Source organism: Trichosurus vulpecula, chromosome 1 (assembly GCF_011100635.1).
Source record: "Trichosurus vulpecula isolate mTriVul1 chromosome 1, mTriVul1.pri, whole genome shotgun sequence".
Taxonomy (NCBI): domain Eukaryota; kingdom Metazoa; phylum Chordata; class Mammalia; order Diprotodontia; family Phalangeridae; genus Trichosurus; species Trichosurus vulpecula.
The window spans coordinates 21157570-21179427 of NC_050573.1; positions in this window are offsets into that span (position 1 = coordinate 21157570).

Sequence of the window (21858 nt, forward strand, 5' to 3'; positions counted from 1 at the left end):
AATCCTTTTTTTAATCGTGGTCAAGCCCAGTGCTAATTCCTGGAATATAAATACGAGCAGAGAGAAAGTCAGTTCTTGCCCTCAAGGAGATTACTTTCTAATGGGTGAAGAATACAGAGAAAAGGAAGCTGGAAATCAGGGTTGGAAAGGGCGTTGATGGGAAGTGAGTCAGGAGAGGAATGAAGACTAGGGAAGCCCAGAAATCCTCCTTAAAATGGAGACTCTAGGGGGAACCAGCCAATCAGAGGGAGGATTCCAAGGTTGGCCAGGGTACTTCCAATGTGGGAAGTCCAGGCATGGTGAGAACTTCCTGGGTGGAGAAGGTTCTGGAGCACTCACTGTAAAGAAACTGTTGGCAGAGCCAGGCGTGCATCCTGGAGAGGAATGGAGGTTGGTGGAGCCCTTCCTAGAAATAGGGGTGTTAGGAAGAGGGGAGGGTTTTGGAGAAAAAATGAGTTCAGTTTCAGATATGAACTTGGTCGTTGGTGATGAGAGCCTGGAGCTTGGGAGGTTGGGTCTGCGGCTGGTTATATAGATCTGAGAACTGTCTGCTTGTACAATGGTGATCGCTGAACCCATGGGAAGTGATGAGATCGTGAAGAGAGTAGAGAGAGAAAAGAGGGCCCAGAGCATAGGCTTAGATGAAGCCCAGAAAGCCCAGAAAGTTAGAGTTGGAGGGGAACTTAAATATAGACTATCAGAGCTGGAACAGACTTTAGGACAGAGAATGTAGGTACTTAATATATGCTTAGTGATGGATTGATATAACATGAACTCAGGCTTCCTGATCGTCTTCCTCTGGGTTGTTGTTTAGTCATGTTTCGGTCATGTCTGATTCTTTGTGACCCCATTTGGGGTTTTCTTGGCAGTGGTTGGCCGTTTTTTATTCCAGCTCATTTTACAGATGAGGAAACTGAGGCAAACAGAGTAAAGTGACTTGCCCAGGGTCACATAACTGCTAAGTGTCTGGGAAGATGAGTCTTCCTGACTCCAGGTCACTTAGTCACCACTCCTCTGGGTACTCTACAGATTATCTATGTCTTTCCTAGAATGTGGCCCATAGAACTGAACACAGTTCTCCAGGTGTGGTCTGGTCAGGGCAGATTATAGAAGGATTCTCACCTCCTTATTCCTGAATGTTGTCGTTCTTTATGCAGCCTTAAAGGGCATTAGCTTTGATTGGCTATCATGTCACACAGCTGCCCAAATTCAGCTAGTCCCCTAAAAAACCTAGATCTTTTGCAATGAATGGCTGTCTAGCAGTTCTTCTGCCATCTTGTTCTTGTGAAGTTGTTTTTTCAAATCCAAGGGTAAGGCTTCATCTCCTTTTTGCATTTAATCTAATTAGAATCAGAACCTGTTCTAACCTATCATGATTTTTTAAGATTCTTACTCTCATCCAATGAGTTGGCCATTCCAGCTAGCCTTTGGTATAAATTAATATGCCATCTTTGCTTTTATCCAAGCCACAGAGAAAAATGTTAAATAGCACAGTACCAAGCAGAGGTCCCTGAGGTACTCTAGAGGAGACCTCCTTCCCAATTCATTCATTAATTGATTCATTCATTCATTTAACACTTATGATGTGCCAGCCTCTGGAAACACAAAGGCAAAAATGAAAACAGACTCTGTTCTCAAGGAGCTCACATTCTGCTGGGGGAGGGGAGATAGAAGAAAAAACAAAATCCAAAGTGATTTTAATGTGTCGAGGAGAGTGCCAAAAACAACAGGAGAGAGTCAGAAAAGGCAGCGCTGGGAGCTGGCATCTGAGTTGTGCCTTGAGGGAGGTAGGGATTTGCAGAGGTGAGGAGGGAGAGCAGTCCAGGTGTGGGGTTAAGTATGGAGGTGAGAGGTAGAATTTCATGGACAGAGAACAGCTAATAGTCCACTCGAGTTGGAATGTATTGTGTGCGAGGGGAGTGTTAATATGAAAGAAGACTGGAAAGGGAGGCTGGGCTTCTGATTGTGGAGGGATTGAAGCACCAAACAAAAGTTTGTATTTTTTTCTTGGGGATAATATGGAGTCACTGAAGATTCTTGAGAAGGAGGGTGACGTGGTTAGACAGGTGCCTTAGGAAGACTTTAGGAAGACTCTTGTGTGGAGATTGGGATAGAAGCAGGGAGATCATCAGGGCAAAACAGGATGGAATGAGTGGGCCAAAGGGATCAGAACTAAGAGATGTGGAGGCAGGAACATGTATATTAAACCTTTAAAGACTATCCTTGGAGTCTGGTCATTCACCCAGTTCCATATCTACCTATTTATCCTGTTGCCTAGCCCACATCTTCTTCGTGAGAATATTATGAGGGACTTTGAACTGCCTTGCTGAAATCTAGCTAAGTGATAGCTATAGCTTTCTCCGGACCTGTTGCTGTTGAGTATTCCACTCGTGTTTGACTCTTTGTGATCCCATGGACCCTAGCATGCCAATGCTGGCCATGGGGTTTTCTTGGCAGACATACTGAAGTGGTTTGCCATTTCCCTCTCCAGTGGACTAAGGCAAACAGAGGTTAAGTGACTTGCCCAAGGTCCCCCAGCTAGCAAGTGTCTTAGGTCAGATTTGAACTCAGGTCTTCCTGACTCTAAGCCTACCGCTCTATCCACTGAGCCATCTAGCTGTTCTCTTCCCTGACCTATCAGTCTCTTAATTCTGTCAAAAAAGGCACTGAGGTTAGTCTAGCATGATCCATTCTTTCAAAATAAAAAAAAATGTTATTTTCAGTTAACAAATACTGTTTCTTTCCTGACCCATTCTTCCTCCATGGCTTGGTCTTCACAATGCCATGCTGGATGCTTAGGTTCTTGATTATTGCTTCCCTTTCTGCATACTCAATGACCATCCCTTTAATGTTACACTCTAGAATTTGTTTCTCTTTAATGTTACGTGCTAGAATTTGTTTTTCAAGAATAGAAGTCAAGATCACTGGCCTATACTTTCTTCCTTTTTTGGAAAATCATGGAAAATCATAGATCTAGAGGAAGGGACCTCAGAGGCCATCCAGTCTAACCCCCTTAATATACAGATAAGGAAACTAAGACTCAGGGAAATTAAATCATTCACCTATAAGATCTTAGAGCTAAAGCCAGAAGGGACCTCAGAGGCCATCCAGTTTAACCTCCCCATTTTACAGATGAGGAAACTGAGTCTCAGGGAACTTATGTGACATGTCCAAGGTCGTACAGGTAGTAGGTGTCAGTTAGGATTCAAACCCTGGTTCTCTGACTCTAGCAATGCTGCCTCATTCAGGACCCCATGGCCTTTCTTCACTCCTACAGCACGTCTCTCATAATCTTTCAGAGATTCTTCCAGCTCTTGCAGGAGCCTGGGCTATGGAACAGGTGTGCTCAGTACAGGCAGCTCCCTTCTATTTGGGGCCCTGGCTGTACTTGACTGGGCACTCAGGGTGGATTTGGTATATGAGTCTGGCCCTAGGAGCAAGGGGCCTGAGCTCTCCAGCATCCTCTTTCATCAGGGCTCTGGGGCTCTAGGCAGGTCAGAACTTGTCCCTGGTTTAAGAAGCTTTTCTCCATCACGTCATCGGGAGGAAGGGATTTCATAAATACTTGCCAACATTAGCATGAGATCAGGCAAAACCCGGTGGTTCTTTGTGGAAGGCAGATTGCTTCTCCTTAGCCCAGAGTGGAGATGGGGGTTGAAGCATCATCCCTCCCATATTTACACATTCACCAGTGCATGCAAAGGGCCTCAGACTAATGATACCAAGAGTAATAATAACTCAGATTTCTATAACTCCTTAAGGTTTGCAAAGCACTTTACATGGGTTAGCTCATTTGATTGTCCTGGGACATAAGTACTGTTAAACTCATTTTAGAGATGAAGTGTCTTGAAGGGTGGCTACGTGGCTCAGTGGGTAGAGCACTGGGCCTAGAGTCTGGAAGACCTGAGTTCAAATCCAGCCTCAGACACTTCCTAGCTGTGTGACCCTGGGCAAGTCACTTCACCTTGTTTGCCTCAGTTTCCTCATCTGTAACATGAGCTGGAGAAGGAAGTGGCAAAGCACTCCAATATCTTTGCCAAGGAAACCCCAAATGAAGTCATGGAGAGTCAGACGTGACTGAAATGATAGCAGCAACAGTGATCTGGCCCAGGGTCACACAGCTGAGGTGACTGAGGAGGAACTAGGGTTATAGGATCATAGATTTAGAGCCTGAAGGGAACTGCTTTTACAGATGGAGAAACTGAGGATCATAAGGGACGTATCCAGGGTCACAGAGCTACTGTGTGAGAGGCAGGATTTGAATTCAGGTCTTCCCGACTTCAAGGTCCATGTTCTATACATATTCTATGGCACCTAGATGCCTGATAATAAAAATAATAACTTAGGTTTTTATAGGGGTTAATAGTTCACAAAGCAAACTTTACATTCCTTATCTCACTTCAGTCTAACAACCTTTTCATGAGCGAGTACAAATGCTATTATGGCTGTTTGACAGATGAGAAGATTGAGGAGTCCATGGCCATGTGGAAAGAGGTGGCTGAGGCTGGATGGGAGGGGCAGTGGGGTGCAGTGGAGAGAGACTTGGATCTGCCCTCAGAGAATGGGGATGTGACTCCTGCCTGGAATACTTCCTACCTGTATGAGCTGGAACAAGTCTCTCACTTAATGTCTCTAGGGTTACGGACCCTAATGTCTCTGGTTGGAGTAGAGGGTCTCAAAGGTCCCATGTAGCTTGGAATGGACTCTCCAAGGTCACACAGGGAGGAAGGAGCAGCTCCAGAATGTTCAGATTCTTGGTTCAGCCTTCTGTCATCACACCATGCTGTGTCAAGTTAAGGCATTTAATTGCCTACTGAATGCCAGGCATTGTGCTAAGTTCTGGGGATACAAAGAAAAGCAAAAGACAATTCCTTATCTTAAGTACACAGTCCAGTGTGGGAGAAAACACAAAAACAGCTAATGTAGAAACAAGACATGTTTATGTGTGTAAACATGGGAGATAGTAGAGTGGAAGATCTCGGTTGGAGAGGGTCCCAGAGCTTCCACTTACCAACTGTTGGACTTTGAAGCCTCAGCTAAAGAGTCAGCTTCTGCAAAGAAGCCTTTCCCTTAATGCTGGTACCTTCCCTCTGTGGATTATATCCAATGAGGACGATAATGACACCTACCTCCTAGGGGAGTTGTGAGTAACAAATGAGATAACATTGCAAATCTTAGAGTACTGTATAATATTCATTATATTGTCACTCTCAGTGTTAATATTGTAATAATACAGTATAACATATAATCATATACTATGTTACAGTTATATATTATAATTACATATTATGTTATGCAATATATTATAGTTATAAAGTAAAATATTATAGTTATATAGTTCAATATAGTTATATAATGTAATGTTATAGTTATGTAGTATAATATGGTTATATAATATAATATTGTTATATAATATAATTATAGAGGACAATAACAATAGTTATTGCAGATATGACCTGAGGAAGACTTAGCCTGAGCTGGGATACAGACCCCTCACCCCCAGTACCAGATCCGAAAGCTCACCAGGTGTTTGAGCCAGGGCGGTTACTGTGGAAAGCCAGTCATGGCTGTGTAGCCTTGGGTAAGTCACATCACTTTCCTGGGCAGTTGCCTTATTTGTAAAATGAGAAGTTTGGACTGGATGATCTCTGAGGTCTCTTCTGGCTCTAGAACAGTGTGGGACTCCCCAGCTCTGGGGTGAGGTGTGGGATGGAACAAGTTCTTGAAGTTTTAAGTAGCCTTGAGGCTGGAGATCTTGCTTCCCTGCCCCTGGTTTCTCTCACAAAGACTGGTTAGGTTGGTTTCTGGCCCTGGGGCATGAATTGACTTGGTGACTAGGGTTAGTAGTGAAGTGGGTTGGAGGGAGAATCAGTCCAGAAAGTCAACAAGCAGAGGAGTTGTTGGAAAGGTCAATTTGGGGTTGAGTTTTGGGTTTGTTCCAAGACGGTACTTCTCAAACTTTTCCATGTGATCCCCAAACAGATCTCCTTGGATCCCCCCCATCCTATTCTCTCTCATCTCATGACTCACATTGACATAATGCCTTAAGAATTTCAGTCCTACGATCATGGATTTAGAGATGGAAAGGACCTTAGAGGTCACTGTATCCTACCCCCTCATTTTGTTGTTCAGTCATTTTCAGTCGTGTCCGACTCTTGGTGACCCTGTTTGGGGATTTCTAGGCAAAGATGCTGGAGCGGTTTGCCGTTTCCTTCTCCAGCTCATCTGACAGATAAAGAAACTGAGGCAAACAAGGTAAAATGACTTGCCCAGGGTCACCCAGCTAGTAAGTGTCTGAGGCCAGAATTGAATTCAGGAAGATGAATCTTCCTGATTCCAAGCCCAGGAAACAGAGGCTTAGGGCAGCTAGGTGGGGCAGAGGATAGAGGGCTAGACCTGGAGTTAGGAAGACCCATCTTCCTGAGTTCAAATCTGGCCTCAGACACTTACTAGCTGGGTGACCCTGGGCAAGTTACTTTACCCTGTTTGCCCCAGTTTCTTTATCCGTCAGATGAGCTGGAGAAGGAAATGGCAAACTGCTCCAGTATCTTTGCTAAGAAAACCCCAAATGGGGTCACCAAGGGTCAGACAGTACTGAAATGACCCAACAACAACAAGATGAGGGACAGAGAGATCGAGTTTTGGTAAATGCTGTCATTTGACCTTCATGACGACCTTGGGAGATAGGTATTATTATCCCTGTTTCATAGATGAGGGTATTGAAGCTCAGAAACTTACTTGGTCACGATCATGGGATCAGATTTATTATTGAGGTATCTCAGAGGCCATCAGGCCAACCCCTTCATTCTATGGCTTGTATTCCTATATATTTGGCTCAGTTCCCTGTACATTTTAGAAATGAGGCCTTTATCAGAGATACTAGTTGTAAAGATTTTCTCCCAATTTTCTGCTTCCCTCCTAATTTTTGTTGCATTGGCTTTTTTTTGTACAAAAACATTTCAATTTAACATAATCGAAATTATCCATTTTGCATTTTGTAATGCTCTCTATTTCTTGTTGGGTCATGAATTCTTTTCCATAAATCTGATAAGTAAACTATTCCTTGCTCTCCCAAATTACTTATAGTATCAGCTTTTACTCCTAAATCATGAACCCATTTTGACTTTATTTTGGTATATGGTGTAGGATATTGGTCTATGCCCAGTTTCTGCCCTACCATTTTCCAGTTTTCCCAACAGTTTTTGTGAAATAGTGAATTATTAGCCCAGAAACTGGCCTCTTTGGGTTTATCAAAGAGTAGATTGCTATAGTTGTTGACTTCTCCATCTTGTATTCCTATCCTATTCCACTGATCCACACCTCTGTTTCTTAGCCAGTACCGGGTAGTTTTGATGACTGCTGCTCTGTAGTACAGTTCAATATCTGGTATGGCTAGGCCACCTTCTCTAGCATTTCTTTCCATTAATACCCTAGATATTCTAGACCTCTTGTTTTTCCAGATGAGTTTTGTTATAATTTTGTCCAGCTCAGTAAAATAATTTTTTTGGTAGTTCGATTGGTATGGCACTGAATAGATAGATTAATTTAGGTAAAATTATCATTTTTATTATATTAGCTCAGCCTAACCATGAGCAACTGATATTTTTCTATTTATTTAGATCTGACTTTAATCGTGTGAAAAGTGTTTCATAATTATGTTCATATAGGCCCTGGGTTTGTCTTGGCAAATAGACTCCCAAATATTTTATAGTGTCTACAGTAACTTTGAATGGAATTTCTCTTTCTATGTCTTGCTGTTGGGCTTTGTTAGTAATGTATAGGAATGCTGAGGATTTATGTGGGTTTATTTTATATCCTGCAACTTTGCTAAAGTTCTTTATTATTTCAAGTAGTTTTTTACTTGATTCTCTAGGATTCTCTAAATAAATCATCATATCATCTGCAAAAAGTGATAATTTAGTTTCTTCTTTTCCTATTCTAATTCCTTCAATTTCTTTTTCTTCTCTTATTGCTACAACTAACGTTTCTAGTACCAAATTGAATAGTAGGGGTGATAATAGACATCCTTGTTTCACCCCTGATCTTGTTGGGAATGCATCTAGCTTATCCCCATTACAAATAATGCTTGTTGATGGTTTTAGGTAGATGCTATTTATAATTTTAAGGAAGGTTCCATTTATTCCTATGCTTTCTAGTGTTTTTAATAGGAATGGATGTTGTATTTTGTCAAAGGCTTTTTCTGCGTCTATTGAGATGATCATACGGTTTCTGCTAGTTTTGTTGTTGATATGGTCAATTATGCTAATAGTTTTCCTAATATTGAACCAGCCTTGCATTCCTGGAATAAATTCTACCTGGTCATAGTGTATTATTCTCGTGATGAGTTGCTGCAATCTTTTTGCTAATATTTTATTTAAAATTTTTGCATCAATATTCATTAGAGAAATTGGTCTATAATTTTCTTTCTCTGTTTTGACTCTACCTGGTTTGGGTATTAGTACCATATTTGTGTCATAAAAAGAATTTGGTAGGACTCCTTCTTCACCTATTTTCCCAAATAGTCTACAAAGTATTGGAATTAGTTGTTCTTTAAATGTTTGATAGAATTCACATGTAAAACCATCTGGCCCTGGAGATTTTTTCCTAGGGAGTTCATTGATGGCCTGCTCAATTTCTTTTTCTGAGATGGGGTTATTTAGAAATTTTACTTCCTTTTCTGTTAACCTGGGCAGTTTATGTTTTTGTAGATATTCATCCATATCTCTAAGGTTGTCAAATTTATGGGCATACAATTGGACAAAATAATTCCTAATTATTGTTTTGATTTCCCTTCATTAGAGGTGAACTCACCCTTTTCATTTTTGATACTGGTAATTTGATTTTCTTCTTTTTTTTTAATCAAATTGACCAAAGGTTTATCAATTTTATTGGTTTTTTCATTGAACCAGCTCTTTGTTTTATTTATTAATTCAATAGTTTTCTTGGTTTCAATTTTATTAATCTCTCCTTTGATTTTCAGTACTTCTAATTTGGTATTTAATTGGGGGTTTTCAATTTGCTCTTTTTCTAGCTTTTTCAGCTGTATGCCCAGATCATTGATCTCCTTTTCCCCTATTTTATTCATGTAAGCATTTAGGGATATAAAACTTCCCCTAAGAACTGCTTTTGCTGCATCCCATAAGTTTTGGTATGTTGTTTCATTACTGTCATTCTCTTGAATGAAGTTATTAATTGTTTCTCTGATTTGTTCTTTGGCCCACTCATTCTTTAGAATTAGATTATTTAGTTTCCAATTAATTTTTAGCTTAGTTTTCCATGGTTCTTTGTTACAAATAATTCTTATTGCATCATGATCTGAAAAGTGTGCTTTGACTACTTCTGCCTTTCTGCACTGGATTGTGAGGTTTTTATGCCCTAGTACATGGTCAATTTTTGAGTATGTGCCATGTACTGCTGAGAAGAATGTATATTCCTTTTTACCCCCATTCAGTTTTCTCCAGAGGTCTATCATACCTGCCTTTTCTAAAATTCTGTTTACCTCCTTAACTTCTTTCTTATTTATTTTGAGGTTCAGAAAGGGGAAGGTTGAGGTCTCCCAGTATTATAGTTTTGCTGTCTATTTCTTCCTGTAACTCCCTTAACCTCTCCTCTAAGAATTTGTATGCCTTACCACTTGGTGCATGTATGTTAAACAATGATATTGCTTCATTGTTTATGGTGCCTTTTAGCAGGATATAATGTCCTTCCTTATCTCTTTTAATTAAATCTATCTTTACTTTTGCTTTGTCTGAGATTAGGATTGCTACACCTGCTTTTTTTACTTTAGCTGAGGCACAATATATTTTACTCCAGCCTTTTACCTTTACCCTGTGTGTATCCCCCTGTTTCAAATGTGTTTCTTGTAAACAGCATGTTGTAGGATTATGGTTTTTAATCCATTCTGCTATCCGCTTCTGTTTTATGAGAGTGTTCATCCCATTCACGTTCAGAGTTATGATTTCTATCTGTGTCTTTTTCTCCATTCTGTTTCCCCTTGTTTATGCTTTTATTTCTCCCTTTCCCCTTCTCCTCCTCAACAAAGTTTTGCTTTGACTGCCGCCTTCCTCAGTTTACCCTCCCTCTTTATTCCCCTCCCTTATCTTACCATTTCCCACTTGCTACTTCTCCCCTCCCTTCTGACCACCCCCTCCCTTTTTTTTTCCCCCTTCCTCTCCTACTTCCCGTAGGACAAGTTAGTTTTCTAAACTTATCAGGGTATGTTATTCCCTTCTTGAACCAGATCAGATGACAGTAAAGCTCAAATACTGCTCTTCTCCCTCCCTTCTTTCCCTCTACTATAATATGTTTTTGTGCCACTTCATTTGGTGTAATTTACCCTTTTCTACTACCTCCTTACCTCTTCTCTCATAGCCCTCTCTTTACATCTCTTACTTATGTTTTTTATCTTTACATCAGTTAATTTATACAGGCATTCACAATCTACGTGTATCCCTTTCAATTGTCATAATAGCTGTACCATTCTCAAGACTGACATATATATGTATATATATAAAACATACATAAGATGATATAATCCCACATAAAGATGCAAACAACCTGCCCTTATTGGTTAATAAGGTTTGTGGGGTTTTTCTCCCTGGTTACCTTTTTATGTGTCTCTTGAGTTTTGTATTTGGAGATCAGATTTTCCATTGAGTTCTGGCCTTTTCATCAGGAAGGTCTGGAATTCCCTTATTTCATTGAATGTCCATCTCCTTGCCTGAAAAATTATGCTTAGTTTTGCTGGGTAGTTGATCCATGTCCCAGCTCCTTTGCCCTTCGGAATATCATATTCCAATTTCTCCTGTCTTTTAATGTGTCCCAGCTCCTTTGCCCTTTGGAATATCATATTCCAATTTCTCCTGTCTTTTAATGTGGAAGCTGAGAGATCCTGCGTGATCCTGACTGTAGTTCCACGATATGTGAATTTCTTCTTTTTGGCTGCTTGCAGTATTTTCTCCTTGAGTTTATAGTTCTGAAATTTGGCTATAATATTTCTTGGTGTTTCCAGTTTGGGATCTCTTTCAGGGGGTGATTGATGAATTCTTTCAATGACTATTTTGCCCTCTGGTCCTAGGACCTCTGGGTAGTTGTCTTTGATAATTTCTTCGCAGATCCTGTCAAGGCTCCTTTTTTCATTGTGGATTTCCGGTAGACTAATAACTCTTAAATTGTCTCTCCTGGATCTATTTTCCAGGTCAGTTGTTTTCCCAATCAGATATTTCACATTTTTTTTCTATTTTTTCATTCTTAACATTTTGCTTTACTACTTCTTGGTGCCTCATAGATTCATTAGCTTCCACTTGCTCAACTCTAATTTTTAATGAGTTAGTGTTTTCATTTTGCTTTTGAGTCTCCTTTTCCAATTGGTTGATTTTACCTCTCAGAGTGTCATTTTCTCTATTTAGATTCTGAATCTCCGTGGCCATTTAGCCAATCTTATTCTTTAGGGACTTTTCCATTTTTTCCATGTTTTCTTTTACCTCCGTAATTTGGTTTTTAAAATCCTCCTTTAGCTTTTCCAGCAATGCTTTTTGGGCTGGAGACCAGTTCACATTATCTTTTGAGGTATCAGATGGATCTATAGTGTCACTGCTGTCCTCTTCCAAATTGGTATTTTGATCATTCCTGTCTCCACAAAAAGAATCTATTGTCCTCGGTTTTTTTGTGTTCTTCTTCATGTTGGTTTGCCTTTTCTTGGCTTTACAACAAATTTCTGCCTTTAGGGCTCAGGGCTCTCTGTCCCAGCTTTCTTATTCTGGGGATTGTGAGTCTAGAATTATAGCCTTCAGTTTCCTGAGGTGTGGGGGAGGGATCTGGCTCCCTGACTTCTCACTCCCTATGGGTGCTCTCCAGCACTGTTGCTTTTAAGCAATGGTCTCAGCTGTTTATTGTTTGAGCTGATCTCTGGCACTTCCCCTGGGGGAGCAAGATTATGTCGGGGCTCCTGGTGTTGACCCCTGCCGACTCTGCCCCTCTGGGACTAATGAACTTCTACTATTTGACCACTGAAGCCCCACTTCTTTCTCCTCTGTTTCTGCTTTTTTGTTTTTTTTTTCCTGAGGAATTCTCTGGGTGAGGGGGGGAGGGATTAGAGCCGTTTACCTGGCCATTGTGTCTCCCGGAAGTTCAAGACGCCGTGTTTCATTCCTTCAGGCTGCAAGCCTCAGGAGTCGGCTGGTGGCATTGTGCTGCCTCTCCTCGTTTCCACAGACTGCCATCCTGTGTTGGGAGGCCTGGGGATCTCCGCTGGTTTCCGGCGCCCAGCTTTCTCCCAGCCTGTCTCCCACGTGGATTTCCTGGCCGGCCCCCCTTCGTTCTATGGATGAGGAAATCGAGGCCCAAGAAAGCCAAGTCACTTCCTCAAGGCTGTTCATTGGATCATGCTGTCTCTCACATTGCTCTTCTCCAGAACAAAATCATTGTGGGAGACATCTTTTGGTGGTCAGTGGGAGGAGGGGATGGTCTTCCTTGACTTCATCTAGGAGATGGCCCAAGAAAATGAGTGATAATGGATTGGGCTGGGAAAGGAAATTTTCAGAAGTGACCTAGAAAGATCCCCTCCTAAAAACCTGGATTGAGAAAATTCATTTGGAGGGAGGTTCTCAGCTCCCCACTTTCTGCTGCACCAGACTAGGAACCCAGATTCTAGTATGAAAAAAATACTGTCCTTGACCCAACTACCATTCTAGATTGAGAACCCATCATTCTAGATGTAGACAAACATTGGTCTAGGAAGAGAACCATTTTTCTAGGTTCTAGGTTCACCTGAACATGGTGAAAAATCATGTAAGGTAGTCGTAGGTACATTCCTTAGCAGAACAAGGGTGGAAGATGATGGAGTTGTCCAGAAGCTGTGTTATATCCCTAGCTCCATCACCAAGAGGCTGTGCGAGCTTAGATAAGTCAATTCCTCTCCTTGTGTTTGATTTCCACCTCTGTAAGAAGAAGCTGAACTAGATGCTCTTTATATAAAGCACCCCCCCCCAGCCCTGATATCCCCTGTTCTAAGACCCCTCCCAGCTCTGACCTTCCCTGTTCTAAGACCTCTCCCAGCCCTGACATACATCACCTGTTCTAAGGCCCCTCCCAGCTTTGACATCCCTTGTTCTGAGGCCCCTCCCAGCCCTGACATTCCCTGCTCTATGTTCTAAGGTCTGTACTATATTCTTTGCACATATGGTCATTAGCAGGACATCTCTTAGATCCTAAGTTCCTAGAGGGCAGGGACAGAGGGCTTTATATGCAGTAACTAGCCCTGCACTGTATTCAGTTAAGGCACTTAAACGTTTTTTTGCTGAGAATGAGGAAGTAACTTGTATAAGCTCCCATGGCAAACGACAGAATTCGAACCCAGGTCCTCATTCTGCAGAGTCTATGTTCTTTCCCTTCTAGCTCTGAGGTTCTGCAATTCTGTTCCTTCTCATTGTTAATTGCATGATTCTATGCCCACATATGTGGTTGTACCCATGTAAACACAAACATCCATTCACGAGTGCACACACACACACACACACACACTGCTAAGCTGTCATTTGGCTCCAGTGTGGAATGCAAAATTACATGGTTGGAAGACTGATCTGAACAAGAAATAAACTGGTACCCGCCCACAGCTGCCACGCCTCCCTTTGGAAGGAAAGATTGCTTTAATGTACTGAGAATTCCCTTCATTTACCTTCTTCAGCATCAGTCAATCAATCCACAAACACTTATTAAGCTCCTACTTAAGCGCTGTCCTGAGCTCTGACGAGTCTTCTCCAGGGCCAGGTCAGTGCCAACAGCCCCCTGGCTCTCTTGGTGAAGAGGGCAGATGTCACTGATGGGCGCTCTGGATGCCAGCCACCACAAGGAGGGGCAGCAGCTTCTCCTCCTGGTGTCATTGTTACTCCCTGACTTGGACTAGTTGGGTTCTTCTGGAATGAGCTCGATTTCTCCAGTCAGTCCCTGAGAGATAACAGGGAAAAGTGGGCAGAGTGATAGACTTGGAGACAGGAGAGAGCTTGGTTCAAACCTTACCTCAAATACTCACCAGCTGTATGGCACCCTAAGCGATAGTAATAATACCTAGCATTTATATAGCACCTACTATGTGTTGGACACTGTGCTTTACAAATATCATCTCATTTGATCCTCACATCGACCCTGTGAGGTAGGTGCTGTCAGTATTCCCATTTTATAGTTGGGGAAACTGAGGCAGATAGAGGTTAAATGACTTGCTCAAGGTCACACATCTAGTCAGTATCTGAGTAAGATTTGAACTCCAGGCCCAATGTTCTATCCACTGTCCCAACTGACAGCCCCATAGGAAAGCCATTTATTCTCTGAGCCTCAGTTTCCCCATCTGTAAGACTGTGGCATGGTGGCTGACCTCATAGCCAGGAAGGTCTGGGTGCAGTTCTTGCTTGTGAGACGTTTGGGCCATGTGACCCTGGGAAAGGCAACTCTACCCAGGATCTTTACCTTTGGGTGCAGTCAGATGGCACCTATGCGCCCCTTCTCAGAATAATGCTCTTAGGTGCCTCAAAGAAAATACACAGGATTGCAAAGGACACCAATTACATTGAAATGCATTTATCAAACTGTTAAAAAGCTGACCCCAGGTTAGGAATCCCTGCTCTCAGACTCTAATTGCAGAGAGAGTGCTGACTTGCACTGGTGAACGGAGTTCCTCATTGGGGAGTTCTCCATAGCAATGAAATGGCAGGTCCAAGTCCTGTCTCCCATCCCATAACATTTGCAGCATTTGTCTTATGGGGTAGCTCTGAGGATCAAATAAGAAAATCAACCAGACATTCTATTTTTGCAAACCTGAAAGCACCATATACATTTTTGTTATTCAGTCATGTGCGACTTTTTGTAATTCCACTTGGAGTTTTCTTGGCAAAGATGCCAGAGTGGTTTGCCATGTCCGTCTCCAGCTCATTTTACACATGAGGAAACTGAAGCAAACAAGGTTAAGTGACTTGCCCAGGGTCATACAGCTAGTATGTACCTGAGGTCAGAATTGAACTCAGGTGTTCCTGACTCCAGGCACTCTATGCACTGTGCCACCTAGCTGCCCACCTTACACATGGTAGCTTTTAAAGATTAATGCTCCCACCCAATCTCAGTGACACTTCTGAGGTCACATTGGCTTTCAGACCATTGAATTGCCAGCTTGTCTTGCTGGCTATCTGTACTTTATACATTTACATACAGACAGCTGAAGGTCAGGATTTTATTTATTTTAAAATACATTTTCATTGCTGTCTTTTGTTTTTATATCCTGTACAGTACATAGAGAGCCATTCCTTATAATAAAGAAGAAAAAAAAGTTCATGAAAACTAGCCAACATACTTTAAAAGTCTGACATTGTGTATGATATTCCAGACCCATATTCCCCCGCTTCTGCAAAGAAGCCAGAGTGGTGTAGAGGTTCCTTTTTCCATCTCTTCTTTGGTACCAAGCTTGGTCAGGACAATTTCACAATATTCTGTTTCAGTTATTGGGTTGTTGTAGGCACTGGGTGTGTTGTTTTTCTCCTAGGTTTTCTCACTTTACTTTACACTGGTTCTTAGTAGTCTTCCTGTATTCCTTTTTCTTCACTATATTAATTTCTTAAAGCACAATTAAATTCCATCTATTCATGGACCACAGCTTGTTTAGCCATTCCCCAATCAAAAAGCATCTATTTGATTTCCAGTTGCCACCAAAAAATCCTTCCCTAAATACTTTGGTGTAGATGTGCCCCTTCTTATCATTGATCAAATTTATCATTGACCTCCTTGGAGTGCATATCTAGCAGTTCCTTCTCTGGATCTGAGGTTATGCACATTTTAGTCACTCTCTTTGCATAATTCAAATTTGTTTTGCAGAGTGGTTGGATGAGTCCGCAGCTTCACCAACCATGCATTAGTGTGCGATGGATTTTGATTATTATTGGTTCTTTTCTCGATTTTTATTTCCTGTGAATTTCTGGATGTCTGCTATTTTCCCTTCATTTTGGGGGGCACTTACCTTCCTTGGAAGTTATGTCAACAATTTTCTTTACTTCTTTTTCAGTTTCAACTTTGTTCGATTAGGTTGGCAGATTCTAGGATGATACATTCATGCAAGCTCTTTTTAGGTATAATTGAGTCCTAGCCAGGAGCTGATCATTCCTATACTTTTAATCTGTGGTCCAGAGATCCAAATCTTTTTCTCAAACAGCAGTTCTTTTTTTAAAAACTACTATCCCTTCCCCCAATTATATGTAAAAACAATTTTTAACATTTGTCTTTTAAAAATTTGAGTTCCAAATTCTTTCCCTCTGTCCTTCCCTGAGATGGTAAGCAATTCAGTATAGGTTATATATATGTGCAATCACGTAAAAGGTATTTCCATATTGGTCATTTTGTGGAATAAAGCTCAAACCAAAAAATAAAATAAAATGAAGAATGTGAAAAATAGTTTGCTTCCGTCTGTGTTCAGATTCCATCCGTTCTCTCCCTGGAGGCAGATAGCCTTTTTCATCATGAGTCTTTTGGGATTATCTTGGATCTTTGTATTGCTGAGAATCCAGCAAAGTCATTCACAGTGCAACATTGTTATAATATTATGGATACTGTGTAACCTGTTCTCCTGGTTCTGCTTACTTCACTCCACATCAGTTCATATAAGTCTTACCAGGTCAAGCACCAGTTCTGAACAAAACTAATTGCCATTTACACAGCGCTTTAAGATTTGCAGAGAGTTTTACAGCTCTTATTTCATTTGATCCTCATAACAACCAGGGGAGATTGGTGCTATCATCCCATTTTATAGGTGAGGGATTAGAGGCAGAGGCAAAGTGATCACATATCCAGTAAGTGTTTGAGGCAGGATTTGAACTCAGGTCTTACTGATTCTGATGCTCTTTATTCATAGGATCTTAGATTTGGAGGGAAGCTATTGAATTCGACCCCCTCATTTTACAGACAAAGAAACCAAGACACAGAGAGACTTGCCTGTATTGCTTGTAAATGTCAGTAGCATGATTCGAAGCCAGTTCTCTGGACTCCAATTCTAAACTTATTTCAAATATTCCACTGGATGCCAGTCTGAGCATTGAGTTTAATGTATGATACAGACAGTAAGGCCTGGAAGAGTGGGAGCCCTGGGGTGGAGCAATCCGGGTAGGCTCCCTGGAGGATATAGGCTTTGTTTTGGGCTAGGAAGGACGGGGACGATTTGGAGAAGCAGAGAGGAGGGCTGGCAATAGCATGAAGTGTCAGTCATATCAGCTTTGGAGCCAAAGGCCCTGCGTTCAAATCCTCACTGTACCACTTGCTGTCAGCATCACCTTGGGAAAGTTTCTTTTGAAAATAATAATATCAATAGTAGTATTTCTTGGTGTGCAAAGTATTTTATGTACATATCTCATACCCTATGTGGTAGGGGCTATTATTATCTCTGTTGTACAGATGAGGAAACTGAGGCACAGAGAAATTCAGTAATTTGTCCAGGGTCAAACAGCTAGTAAATGTTTGAGTTAGGCCAGCTAGGAAGTGCCCAAGCCCAGGTCTTCTTGATTTGAAGTCTAGCACAGTACACACTAAACCTGTTATTTTATTTTGGAGGCAATCGGGGTTAAGTGACTTGCATAGAGTCATGCAGATAGTACATGTGTGAGGCTGAATTTGAACTCAGGTCCTCCTGACTCCAGGGCTGGTGCTCTACTCACTGTGCCACCTTGCTGCTCCTCCCAGTTATCTCTTGACCTCAGAATCCTCCCTGAAAATGAGGAGATTGGGGTAGATAGCCATAAGGGCCCTTCCTGCTCCATATTTAGGATCCTGTGAGCCTAAAGGGCAGAGATTGTAGTTGACGGGATAAGCAATGGTTTTGGGTTCAAATCCCATGTCTGCCCCTTCCTGCCTGTGTAACCTGAGCAAGCCAATTCTTCCTTGTGGCTCACTTTCCCCGTCTGTGCAATGAGGTAGTTGGACTGGACGCCCTTTTCTAAAACCAGATCTAGGATCTGTGAGTGGAGATTTATAGGATAGGGGCAGCTAGGTGGCGCAGTGAGTAGAGCACCAGCCCTGGAGTCAGGAGGACCTGAGTTCAAATCCGCTCTCAGACACTTGACACAGCTGTGTGACCTTGGGCAAGTCACTTAACCCCAATTGCCCTGCCTTCCCCCCTCCAAAAAAAAAAGATTTACAGGATGGGGATGAAGCTAGTAAGTGAGCAGAACAGTGAAGATGCCATTTTGTTTGAAATTCCCAGTGGGCATTTCACACCCTGGTGAGGAGATAGAGGCTGACTGTGGCCATCATAGGGAGGGCCTTAGGGACTAGCGTTTAAAGGACCTTAGAAGGACACATGACAAAAGGGGAGAACTAGGCTTAACAGGTAGAAGTTGTAAGAAGGCCAATTTTGGCTTGATGCTGAGGAAAACTTCCTAATCCTGAGAGCTGTCCCATGGCAGAATGGGCTGCCCCAGGAGGTAGTGGGATAGTGCCCTCACTGGGATGCTGGACTTCCTACTCACACCAGATGGCTTCTGAGGTCCGTTTCACCTCGGACATTCTGTGACTCCAGCCTGGCCAAGTAAGTTCCTGAGCCAATTTCCCAAGTTTTCTGATGTCAAGTCTGGTGGGCTTTGTGTTCTGGCTGAGGACTTGGGTTGTTACTCTTGGGTGGGAGTCATTGTGGCCTTGGAGTTGCGGCAGGACAGACAGGGATTTTGGTCCCTGGACTGGAAGAAGTCAAAGTGACCAACAGCTGACTCTTGATTCTTGAGAACCAAATCAATCCACATGTCTCTATTAAGTGCCTACTGTGTGCTAGCCACTGGAAATACCAAGACAAAAATTAAATAGGCCTTGCCCACAAGGATCTGAGCAAGCAATCCATCAATCGATAAGCATTAATTAATGGCCACCTATGTACCAGACGCTGTGCTGAGAACTGGGACACAAAATAAAAGCAAAAGCAGTCCCCGCCTCAAGGAGCTTACTTTGTATCAAGCATCAAACAATCCTTTAGTCAATAAGCATTTATGAATTAGCCGCTGTGTACGAGGCACTGTGCTAAGCACTGGGGCTACAGAGAGAAAGCAGAATCAGCTCCTGCCCTCAAGGACCTTACCTTCTAACGATATATACATAACAAGGTTTACACAGTAGACACAAAGTATCATCGATACGGAAGGCTCTTGTGGATTGGAATATCAATACTATTATTATAAAAAAGATCCATGTTGAATTCTTTCCTGGTGAATGAGGGGCTCCTGAGGGGCTGGGCATATATCTAGGGGGAAGGGTTCCACCTAGGAGTTGAACCTTGCCTGACTCAGACCTTCAGTGTCTAAATTATACCATTATGGTGGTCCCTGCACTATATTAAACATCTCAGTGTCCCCTCTGGGCTCTCCTTGGCTGCCCAGGAAATGAAAAGACGTAATTAACAGGCTATTCCTGTTAATGACATGACTGACGTCCCCATCTGCTTTTCTTGAAGGAGGATGATTGAATGTCCGAGATGAACTGGTCAGCCCATTCCCAAAATGGCTGGTCCATTCCCAGAATGACTGGCCACTAAGCCAGCTAGTGGTTCCAGGCCTGCTATCCTGGTAGGTAGGTGGCCCAGTGACCAGAGGCCAAGATTCAAGAAGAACTGAGTTCAAATCCAGATACTTATTAGCCATGTGACCTTAGCAAGTCACTTAACTCCTACCTACCTTAGTTTCCTCATCTATAAAAGGGGGATAATAATGGCAGGGTTGGTGTGAGGACCAAATGAGAATATTAGTAAAGCATTTAGGATAGTGCCTGGCACATAGTAGGTGTTTAATAAATGCTTGTGCTTTCCCCCCCTTCCCTTCCTCCTGCTGTGGGAAAGTGCTCCCAGTTTCAGGGCCATATGCTGGTTTCCCCTCTCAAGCACTCCCACCTGGACTAGGTCCTTCATGATCTTCTTTCTCTCCTTCCTCCCCCTCAGGGGGAGTCTTAACTCTTCCATTGACCTAAGGGCTCTTAGCAGTTTTTGTCCTTGGCTCACCATGGGGCAAATGAAAGCCAAATTATTGATTTATGACTGTGTATATGTGCGTGTATTTTTTTGTGGGGAAGAGTGTGACATGGGGAATGTGTTTGTGCTGATTAAGAAAAACAAGCAAAAAATTTCCAGACACAACTCCAAGAGTGGGATGGTTAGAAGTTCCAGGAAATTTGCACCCAGCGCCAAGCTTCCTGACCAAGAGGATGCATTCTTTCCAGGCTGCTGTCCACAGAGGGCTGCCTGCCCCTGACCTTGGCTTGGGATCCCTCCCCACAGGTGGGCCACGAGGGTGGCACTAATGGTCAAGGGAAGATGTGGACAGGCCCATAGGATCTAGGGCTGGCCAGGTCCTTTGAAATAACCCAAACTCTTCATTTCACAGATGAGGAAACTGAGGCCCACCGAAGTCAAGTGACTTGCCCGAGATTTTGTGGTTGGTTTTTTGGGGTCTGGACCTGTGAATTTATGGGGAGGGGGAGGGGAAAGGATGGACTCCCAGTATGGAATTTTCCTTCCTCAGTGCAGATCAGTCACTGAGTTGTAACTTGTATTCTTAGAGACTTGTGCGAGCATTGAGGGGGTTGAATGACATCTGTCAGAGGAAGGACTTGAAGCTAGGTCTTTCTGACCCAGAAGCTGGTCCTCTAACCGTGCTTCCTTTATACCTGAAATGAAAATAGCCAAAATGTCAATAGCACTTTAAGGTTTGCAAAACACTTTACAAACAATGTCTCATTTGATCCTTGTGAGAACCCTTTGACATAGATTCAGCTGGTATTATTGGCCCCGTTTTTCAGATGTGGAAACTGAGGCTGAGGTGAAATGACTTGGATCATAGATTGAGAGCTAGAAGAGACCTCAGAAGCCATCTATTTTCATGTTCTCATTTTTTAAAAATTTTGAGTTCTAAATTCTCTCCCCTCCTCCTTCCCGTCCTCTCTCCTTGAAAAGGCAACAATTTGATATAGATTATGTGTGCAAAATGTATTTCCATATTAGTCATGTTGTGAAAGAAGACACAGACCAAAAGAAAAAGAACACACACACACACACACACACACACACACACACACACAAAAGTGGAAAAGAGTCTGCTTTGATCTTCATTCTGACTCCATATTTCTTTCTCTGGATATGGATAGAATTTTTCATCATGAGTTCTTTGGATCATTGTATTGCAGACAATAGCTAAGTAATTCACAGTTGATGACTGTTACAATGTTGCCGTTACTGTGTACAGTGTTCTCCTCACTTCACTTTGCATCAGTTCATGTAGGTCTTTCTAGGTTTTTCTGAAACCGTTCTGCTCATCATTTCTTACAGCCATGTTCTCATTTTTTAAAAAAATAATTTTTTCAGCCCTCTCATTTTTACTGAGGAATAAACAGATGCTCAAGAAGATTTGTTCAAAGTCTCCCAGGTTGTAGGCAGCAGAGTCAGGATTTGAATCCAGGTCTTCTGACCCCAAATTAAGCTCTCATTCCAAATACTATACAACTCCCAGTTCCCATCGTGCTTATCCTATAGGGAGGGAACTCCTTACCCTTCTGTCCCCACCACCACTCACCCACTGCATTGTCTCCCCCATTCCCATTCTCTCAGCACTCTGACTCAGCTTCTCAGCTTCTGAGGGCTCAGTTCAAGGACATGTCAGGAGACATGAGCATCATAGATTCATTGATCTATTGATCATAGTCCAGCCCCTTCCTTTTTTACAAAAGGGGACACTGAGGACCAGAGAGGCAAACCTCTCTGGTTACCCAGGAAGTAATTTCATAATTTCATAGATTTAGAGCTGGAAGGGTCTCAGAGGTCACCTAGTCCAACCCCCCTCCCCCAACCACCATCTTACAGAT